Source organism: Psammomys obesus, unplaced genomic scaffold (assembly GCF_907164565.1).
Source record: "Psammomys obesus unplaced genomic scaffold, mPsaObe1.curated_primary_1811, whole genome shotgun sequence".
In the NCBI taxonomy this organism is placed as follows: domain Eukaryota; kingdom Metazoa; phylum Chordata; class Mammalia; order Rodentia; family Muridae; genus Psammomys; species Psammomys obesus.
The window spans coordinates 8,861,624-8,872,040 of record NW_026596162.1 but is presented as its reverse complement, the minus strand read 5'-3'; the positions used below and the strand labels follow the sequence as shown (position 1 = coordinate 8,872,040).

The following is a 10,417-nucleotide window of genomic DNA, read 5'->3' as shown; positions in this document are numbered from 1 at the left end:
GAAAAAATGAACCTCAAGTTTAACTTCACCATGTTGTGGGATGTTTGATCCCATTGTGAACCTCAAAATTGTGAACTGTAAAACCCAGTTTCTTTGCTGTAGTTGAGCCCTAGCACACACCTTTAATCCAAGAGCTTTCTATACATGGGATTTAATAAAGTTAACCCTAGGTCAAGAAGCTGAGCAAGAAACCAGCTGACAGGAATTAAAGAGTAGACGTGACTTTGAGTTGAGGGGTATTTAAGACATCGTGGAGAAGAAGAAAGGGCTGTTTGCTCTAGCTCTGGCTTTAGCTTAGGCTTCAGCTCCTCAGCTCCCTGGCTTTTGGGGCTTTGAGCCAGGAGGTTTTTACCCCAGCATCTGGCTCCTGAGTCTTTACTGGTCAAATATAACGGTTGGGATTTGTCTTCTTTTAAACACCACCATGTACAAAAGTGACCTTGAAATAATCACCAACTCAGACCTTTTAAAAAGCTGGAATTATATCGAATCTCGGCCTTTTGGCTAAGATCAAGTGTAGTTATCTGTTCTTATCAGTTTAATATCTGATACGTCCTCTATCCGAGGACAATATATTAAATGGATTTTTGGAACTGGGAGTTGGAATAGGAGCTTGCTCCGCCCACTCCACGCATCGACCTGGTATTGCAGTACCTCCAGGAACGGTGCACCCCCTTGGGGGAATAAAAAAAAAAAGCTGGAATTATAAAAATCCTAGAGGAGGAGCTGGGGATCTGGCTCAGCTGGTAGAATGCTTGCGCACATGGCTCTGGGTCTGACACTGTATAAACAGGTTTAAGCTTTTATAAGCCCGGCCTGGTAACACAGACCAACAACCCCAGCTCCCTAGATCTAGAAGTGGGAGGATCAGAGTGTTGAGGCACAGCTGACTAGTGACCAATAGGTCAGCGTGGGTTTCACGTGACTGTCTCAAACTGGCAGAAGGAATGATAGGTTTAAAGAATTGTTGGCGTACTTTAAAAAACTCTTTTATTTACGTTTCTTATCTTTTTCTCCCTACTCCACTCCGATCCCTTCCAACTCCCAACACTCCAACACCAGGTAGGAGAGAGAAAGGGTTATGAGAGAGAGGGCACAGTTCTTTCCTAGCTGCTTCATGCTGGTCAGGGTGGTCAGGTTCCTTGGAGCCAGTCCAATCCTCATTACAGAAAATCTCCATCTTCTTGTCTCACAACAGCAATGAGGAGCAGCAAGGAGGAAGCAGGAGCAGCCTTGTTCTCTCTCTGTCTCTTCTCTCTGGGCTCTGGCATTTATTCTCTCTCCAGAGTCCTCAGATTTAAACTACCTGCAGCTATCAAAGAGCTCCTCTCAGAACCCACGTGAGACAAATAGTCTGCTGCTGTGGATCATCTGAATCAGCCCCACATCCCACACCTGGGAACAAAACAAAAACATGTTTATATCCACAACAGAAAATCTTCACACTCTCATGTTGGTGTGGAGATTCTTAGATGGGACACAGGGCATGAACAATAAAATTAAAAATTAATAAATTAAACCTTGTGTTAGTTTCTTTTCCTGTTATTGTGGTAAAAATAACCCAACAAAAACAGCTTACAAAGAAAGAGGTTAGCTCAGTGGTAGTGGCTGCACACACCATTAAACCCAGCACTCATGAAGCAAAGGCAGACATATCTTGACATACAAGTTCAAGGCCAGCCTGGTTCACAGAGCAAGTTCCAGAACAGCTAAGGCTACACAGAGCCTTTCTTTCTTGAAACAAAGCGGAGAGTGTTAATCTGGCTTACAGTTCCAGAGAGATGCAGTCCACCATGGGGTTGGTGGGGCAGTCATGGCAGGAGGAACAGAAAGCTGGCCAATGACAATGTGTCTTCCTTCAGGAAGCAGATTATAAACAGGAAACAAGGCGGAACTAGAAGGGCTCAAAGCTTGCCCCCAGTGACCTACTTCCTCCAATGAGCCTCCACTTCCTAAAGGTTTCATAACCTTCTGAAAAGCACCACCATCTGGGGACCAAGTGTCCAAGCCCACGAGCCTAAGGGGAACACTTAATATTTAAACCATAACAACTCCATCCAACTCTAGCTTTTAACATAACATGTTGGAAAAAGATTTGTGTCTATAACATATAAATAACTCTGAAGATCAACATTTAGAAAACAAAACTCAACTTTAAAAATCTGGATAAAAGATTTAAACAAGCATTTTACCAAAAAAAAAAAAGATATGCAGTTGGCCAATAAGCGTATGAATAATGGTCAATATTTCTGCTCATCACAGACAGATCAAAATCACAGTAGAGGGGCTGGAGAGATGGCTAGTGATTAAGAGTACTTGTTGCTCTCTTGGAGGACCCAGGTCCTAGCATGCACATGGGGACTCACAACTGTCTGTAACACCAACCTCAGGAGATTCAATGCCCTCTCATGGCACCAGGCACAGGAAACACCCATACAATAATAACAAATAAATAAAAATAAAAGTTTCCATAAATAGGATACTACCACACAGCCTCTAGAACAGGTAAAATTTTATATCTGACAACATCAGGTGGTGGCAAGGAAGAAGAGCTACTGGAGCTAAGAGAAGTACAAAATGCTATAACCACTTTAGAAAATAGTTGGGCTGTCACTTATAAAGTCACATTAGTCATAAAGCCTAGAAGTTCCAGTCCTAAGAGAAATGAAAATGTTCACATAAAAACTGATACACAAGCCAGGCTTGTTGGCATACGCCTTTAATCCCAGTACTCAGGGAGGCAGAGACAGATGGATCTCTGTGAGTTCGAGGCCAGCCTGGTCTTCAAAGAGAGTCCAGGACAGCCAAGGCTACACAGAGAAACCTCATCTTGGGGGGCGGGAAGAACTCATAAACACTGTGTGTTATCGCTCACACTTTTTCCCCCCACTTATATGAAACCTTAGGAAAAGGTACAGTGCAGAATCAGTGATTCCTAAGAGAGTGAGAAAGGAGCTAGGGAGAATATTTTGTGATGAAAGAAATAATTCAAAATCTTGTTTATGATGATGATTACACAAAAGTGTACATTAATGATTTTCCCAAGTGGGACATTCTATAAGTGACTTATGCTTCCATTATGTAGGTTTTACAAAAAAAGAAAAAAGAAAGGAAGGAGGGAAGGAAGGTAGGAAGAAAGAAGGAAAGAAAGGAAGAAGAAAGAAAAGAAGCAAAAAGAAAGTGTTGAAAATAGAAGATTGAAAAAGAATGAAATACAATGTCTAGAAATGAGATATATAATTATGTAAAATATTTGTCAGGCTTGATCCCAAGTCCCATGTGGTAGAAGGAGAGAACAGACTCCTTCGAATTGCTCTCTGACCTCTCATACTCATACAGGTGTGCAAACACATACACACACACAATGTAATTTATTTTTAAAAATGGCATCAAAAGAATGGGGAAAAATTAAGTCTAAAAGCCTTGTTACAGGAATTTAAGGTAGAAGTCCCAGCTTAAACATCTAGGCTTAGCCACCTGCTCTAATATGCCAACAAGCAAATTGTTCATAGGCAGAGAAAGGAGAGGTAATCAATATGGCTAGATTGGGAAGTCCAGATGAGGGGGTTTCCCACAAGTCCATCATTAGAGAATGGACATGATGGAATAATTGGGGTAATTGCAACAGGTATGCATAATTAAGCAGCTCTGGGCTAGTGTGGTCTGGTCGCTCATTGCCTCAGTTCTGGTTATGCAAGATGTCCATAGAAGTCTTTTACTTAAGAGGGAAGCAAATGGAGAAAGTCGCATCATGGAGTGATGTTTGTAACATTCTGCTGTTTCTGGAGTCCAAGGTGATTTCAGGTTTGGGACAAGGACTGGAGACCTTTCGGCTCCTTTTGTGGGGAGTCTGGAAAGGGAAGTTGTGAACGGTGACACTGTGATGGTTATTCTTATCACTGTGCCTTAAACATGATGGGCTGGGTGACACCGGTTTCTAGAAAAGTACTTTCTGAGGGACTAACATGCCTGTGTGCAGAGGTAAACAGGTGGCCCAAAGGAAAGGAGGAATGCAGAACGAAGACAGAGATGCCATGCTGCCTCACCTGCGTTATATTGTGGCTCCACAGGAAAAGTCAATGCTTTCAGCAGGAGGTTCTAGATACCAGTTGCAGCTTTATGATCTGATGACATCGCTTCTCTGTTGAGTACCTGCTGCCTTGCTGACAACCTGGCAACCTGAAGGATGGATTGCCTCCCACCCAAAGAGGCAGACAAGAAATAGAAAGACTAGTTGGGGATTTAGCTCAGTAGTAGAGCACTTGCCTAGCAAGCACAAGGCCCTGGGTTCAGTCCTCAGCTCTGGAAAAAAAAAAAAAAAAAAAAAAAAAAAGAGATGGAAAGACTCATAGCTTAGACCAAAGTGTTTACTAAATAAAAAATATTCACATTCAAAAGGCTAATGATTTGGCTTAAAAAGTGCCAGAGCCCACTATCAGAGTCGAACAGTTCCTGAGTGAGGAGTAAGGATTGAAAAAAAAAAATTTAAAAAATAACGCACAACACACTAGATCAGTTTGAGAGCGCTGCCAGTAGAAACTGTCACGCCTGGTTTATTCCAAAATCCCTTCTTAATAGTCAGAGCAAAGCACCTCAATACAATGAAGGGGTTCATCGAGAAGTCAAACTTGTTTACCTCGACCACCTGTCTGTGTGATCCTCACAAACAAAAGGGAAGTAACTTGGCAAAACATCCTGCCTATTCCTATCTCCAGGTGAAGGCCAGGGTGAAAACATGTTTTCATGAGAACTCAGTAACAAAGCAGCCTGACAAACAAGTAGCTCTCCACAAAGAAGCACCATGCAACTATTTTCAATTAGCTTATACTAATACTAAACACTCATTCTGTTATGGGCATCTCTGTCACCTTTGGGACAGCTCTGCTTCACCTCCTCTCCCTGTTTATTTTTTTCCCCTTGTGATTCAAAAGTTTGAGCATCAACACTCCTTTAAAATTTCTTTGCCAAAGGTTGCCATGACCTACTTTCTAATCGCTTATTTTAAAGCACTCTGTCATCTTCAGTTTACCTAGATCTTGGATACACTCAGAACTCTTCTCCTTCTGGTCTCAAGGACTTGACATTTATTTTACGTCTGAGTGGCCTGTTTATCAGCATCTCCTTCCATCTCTCAGATGACAACCCTCGCCTTAGCTCAGCCCCGTCTTTTAATGTTCCTCCCTTTTGGAGCTCAGCAAGTGTTTTCTGTAAAAGATCAGATAGTAAATATGTTAGGTTTTGTTGATCACGGAGTCCAGTCCATAAATACTCTTTATTTTTCCTTCCTCATCTATTATTGCTTTTAAATTCTTTGACATTGTCACAACCATTCTTGGTTCAATGGCCATATCCATGATGAGTTTCTGTTTCCTTATAGCCTGCACCCCTTTTCACCTAAAGAGTTCTTCCTGGACCATTCCACCTAGCCTCCCTCAACCCTCAGCACCCACCTAGAATCTAACTACTTAAAGTGCCATGTTTTTTATGTCCTACTTTCCCATTAGAAGGGAGTTAAAAATACTCCCATGTTTTTTCATTCCCAGAAAAAAAAAATTAGTTATACGAAAAAAAGAAGTTCAAGTATATGAACAGATGCTTCAGAAAAGAACAAATGTTGGGCTGGAAAGACAGTTCTGTGAGTAAAGGCTTCTGTCGTGCTGTCCTGACAGCCCCAGTTCAGTCCCTGGAACCCACGTTTTGGTGGAGGAAGAGAGGTGACTACATACACACCCCATGGCAATGGGTACTACCCTCCCCCACCAACAATCATTTTTAAAAAGATCAAGTATGGCTTTTAAGCTTATTAAAAATATTTTCAACCTAAAACTCAAGAGAAGAGGAGACAGGAAGATCATTTTGGATTGCTTCCTGCCCACCCAGTCAAAAACTGCAAGCGCCAGGTTCAGGGAGAGATGCTACCTCAAAGGAATAGAGAGTGAAAGGGAATACTCAATGCCCTTCACTGACCCCCACATACACACACACACACACACACACACACACACACACACACACACACTCTGCCTGTCCAGTAGGCAAAAAAAGTTCCAAAAAAAGTACAGTTTTAAGTTCCGTGTTTTGAATGACTAATGAGACCTTTCATTTTACTGCCATACCAATAGCTATTCATCCAGTTTACATCTCTCCCTCTTTCTTTTTTTCTCTTCTCTCTTTGTCTGTATCTATGTTATCAAACCTTAGTTAAACTATATAATGTAAACTTTGTTTTGATTTTGTTTTCTGAGAGAGGATGTCATGTAGCTCAGGATGGCCTCAAACTCACTATATGGTTAAGGCCGATCTTGAACTTTTGGTCCTCCTTATTTCTGCTTCCCAAGTGGTGAGATTACAGGCATTCATCACCATGTCCTGCCCTAAATATTTTATTATAGACTATCATGGGTGGGATTTTAAATTTTTTTTAGGTTTATTTTATTTTATGTGTATGAATGTTTTGTGTGCATATATGTGTGTTTACCCTGGTGCCCAAGGAAGCCAGAAGAGGGTGGTAGGATCTTCTGGAACTGGAGTTATATAGATGGTTCTGAGCCACCATATGAGTTCTGGGAGCAGCCAGTGCTCTTAAATGTTTAGTTATCTCTCCAGCCCAATAAAGCGTATGTGTGTGTGTTTCATGGGTTTTGTTTGTTTGCTTGTTTTGTTTTATGAGACAGAGTTTCTCTATTATGTAGCTTTGGTTGTCCTGGAACTTGCTGTATAGACCAGGCTGGCACGAAACTCACAGAGATCTACATGCCTCTGCCTCTTGAGTGCTGGGATTGAAGATTTGTGCCAGCACACTAGGCTTTACTTTTATGGAGGTAATAATGTGGACTGGATTGTTTCATTTACTATTACAAAGTTCTATGGTTTGTTGGTGGTGGTTATTTATTTATTTATTTATTTATTTATTTATTTATTTATTTATTTTAATGAGACAGGCTAGCTTCGACCTTGCTACGTAGTTGAGGCTGGTTTTGAACTTCTGATCCGATCCTTCTGCTTCCACCTCCTAAATGCTAGGAATGTAAACCTGGTTTATTTAGTGCTGGCAACAGAACCCAAAGGGTTGTGCCCATAGGCAAGTCCTGTACCAACCGAGCTATGACCCCAGCTACCATAAAAAAAACATAGCCCCACATTCCTGCAATCTTAGCATTGCAGGCTGAGGCTGAGGCAGGAGGATCACAAGCTGAAGTCAACTTGAACTACATAGCAAGAATCTCTTTCAAACAAGTTTTTTGTTTGCTTGCTTGCTTGTTTAGAGCAGTTTTTAAAAAGCAGGTCCAAGGTGGCTGGGGGTGTAGTTTACTAATAGAGTGCATGTGTGAGGCCCCGAGTTAAATCCCCAACCCCAATAAATGAGTAAGCAAATGAATAAGGAGGAGACACCATCCCAAGGAATTGTGACCAAAGATTTCATAATAAACAAAAAGTTATTTTCTAAGCAAACTATAACAGTGTCGTGGTGAGTGGGGGCAGAGGTTTGGCACGAGTCAGTCCCTTGTACTCTAGCTTGGTCATGTCAGGAATGATCTGAGGGACCCAGAAGCTTCCTCAGAATCCTGAGCTAAGTTCTCCCCTAGACACCCCTAGATGCTAAGGGCTAGAGAGCATTAGCAAACAGAGGGCAGAAAGGCAGAAGGATTGCTTTGCTGTTCCATTTTGACATTTAAACATCACACATTAAACATGCCTGGCCTTTAAATTAAACCCATATTTGGTTTATAAGAAGCTTCCTGATCACTCACAGCCCTCACAGCAGCCTCATCTCAGCCTCTTACCTCACTTTTCCCTCCTCTCCCCACCCCTGCCCTTCTCCTCATCTCTCTCCTTTAATACAAGGTCTCCCCATTTAGCCCAGGCTGGTCTTCAATTCACTGTGTAGCCCAGGCTGGCCTCAGGCTCACAACCCTCTTATTTTAGCCTCCTAAGTACAGGGATTATGGGCCTGAACCACCATATCTAGCTTACTTTGCTTTCTGTTCCCAGAACAGTCCCCATCTCAGCGTCTTTGTGAGGCCTTTGCATAATGCCTTGTCCTTCCTTGCATCTCTTTCTTAACCACTACTATGGGTCCAATTCATACTGAGCTGAGACCAGTGGTGGACCTGTAATCTCAGCCTTCGGGAGGCTAAGGCAGGAGGATTATGAATTCAAAGCCAGCCACGGCTACCTATCAAGACCCTGTCTCTAAAACAAACAAAAATCATACTTTGAAGTTCTAACTCCTAGAACTTGAGAACGTGAGTAGGTTTGGACATAGGGTCATCCCAGAAGTAGGTAGGCCAGGATGAGGTCACAAGAGAATAGGGTGGCCTTTTTTTTTTAAAGACTCCTGTTCTTGTGAAAGGGACTAATATGGACATGAAAGACCTGGGGTCTTACAGCTCAGGAGTTTAAGATCACGCCCTTCCCAGAAACTCCCCCAGACCAAGACTCGTTGCAAAAGCAAGAGATTTATTAACCATTGCGCAATGGGGTCACCCCTGCCAGTCAGCAAAGAGTGGCACCGGGAGACAAAGGCTTTAGGTTTTTAAAAGAAAAATTGCGGAAAATTTGAAGTTGCAGTTTTGGCAATTTAGGATTGGATGAGGAAGCTATAAAGTAAGATAATTGGTTAGTCTTAGGTGTTCAAGCTTGGCCAGTCCTGCCAAGTGTGGATGCAGCTGCAATTTAAGGTGGGGTGGTTAGCTCATCCTTGAAGATTAGGGCCTGCGGACTTTTGGCTGGAAGTCAAAAGCTACTCAGAAGAAGTCTGGGTTTGTTGCTAAGAGACACTATCTCAAAGACAAGGGTCTGGTCCTTCTTTTTGCTAAGTGAAGGTCATTGCTTGCTTGCCCTTTTTTTTTTTCTGTCCTCACAGATAGGGTCACATTTTTCCATCTCTGGAAAGGTACTAAGAGGCTTTAGCTTAACCTGAACCTAAAACTCAAAACTACAGGCTTTAGAAAACATACAGGTTACAAAGTTAGTCTAACCCTTTCAGACACATTAAGTCACAGCCCAGGACTCCAGGGAAGACTGGAATTCCGATACCACATGGGTTGCTAAGGATGGCTGGCCATCTTGCAGAGGCTGGGGATCACGGGATGTATTCACACTCACGCCCGGAGAAGCAACAGCTCTGCTCACACCTGCACCCTGACCTCACGCCTCCAGATCTGCAATGTTTAAGCAGGACTTAAACATATTCCTGCTGTTTAAGCCACGGAGTCATGGTGCCTTGCTGAGGCAGCCCCGGTAAACTGGCAGAGACACCTAGCTCTCTGTGGTAGTTAATTTATTGTATCTCTCTGTGTTAGGTATATGTTCACTGCGACAGTCGGATACCTTGCAAGAGTTAACCTAAGGAGAGAGAGGGGTTTTTTTGGACTCACGGTTTAAGGAGACATAGTCCATCATATGCCATGGCAGGGAAGGCATGGCAACTCCATGAGAGCAGCATCATGAGGTAGCTACTTGTTATCTCTAGCTACTTGTTAGTAGACAAGGAAACAGAGACTGTGCACCTCAACTGCACCCCACCCTAAAGATTCACCTCCTCCAGCAAGGGCCTACTCCCCAAAGGTTTCACAGCCTCCCAAAATAGTGACACCAACTGGGGACCAAGTGTTCAAACAACTGCCTGTGAGGGACACTCTACCTCTAAATATTCACTCTCCACCCAGAACTCCTCTCAGGCAGCTGTTGTGGCCCCTTGTCTGGATCCCTTATTGTTTCAAGGGCTCACACAGTGATAAGCAAAAGTTTTCTAAGACTATATTTGGCCCTCCCCTCAGCCACCTTGTGCCAACCTCACATCCCATTAAATGTACCAAGATACATGCATGTTCCAACATAAAATATTATTTACTGGTGGAAATAGTTCTGAATGGGCTTCCTGATGTTGTTTGGAAATGAAATATGATCCCTGTCTCCATCAACAATTACTCCATCCTCAGGCCTCGAGTATGCCTAGCGGCCATGGGGCAACATTCCTTAAAAGTTGTTTTCAAATGCGACAACTTTTACAAATGCCACTTCAACTTGTATATGGTAAACAGTGCATCTATTATTCTGCCTACACTTAAACACTTTTTTGATTTTGTCGTTATTTTTAAATTTTGGGGCATGATTTTTTTTTTTTCTGTGGAGTAGAAAGGTTATGGGTTTTAAGTTACTTCTTACGGTGCCTAAAAAAATCATTCACACACATACATACCTACATTCATATACACATGTGCACACACACACATATATATGCATATATGCATGCATGTACGTATAGACATGCGCATACGAAGATACACATGAGCACATACATGCATATATAAACACATACATAGACATACATATATGTATACACACATAGACACACAAGCACCCTGACCTTTTCTGGATTTGGTTTTGTTCTCTTTTCTGCCTGGAAGTGACT

General features: G+C 42.4%; 1 non-coding gene across 1 annotated transcript; it reads left to right on the top strand.

Annotated features, from left to right (window-relative positions):
- The first annotated feature begins 484 nt into the window (after nt 1-484).
- On the top strand, nt 485-676 carry LOC129667598 (U2 spliceosomal RNA). The gene has a single exon (XR_008718778.1). It is a non-coding gene; the product is annotated as a U2 spliceosomal RNA (small nuclear RNA).
- The last annotated feature ends 9,741 nt before the right edge of the window (nt 677-10,417 follow it).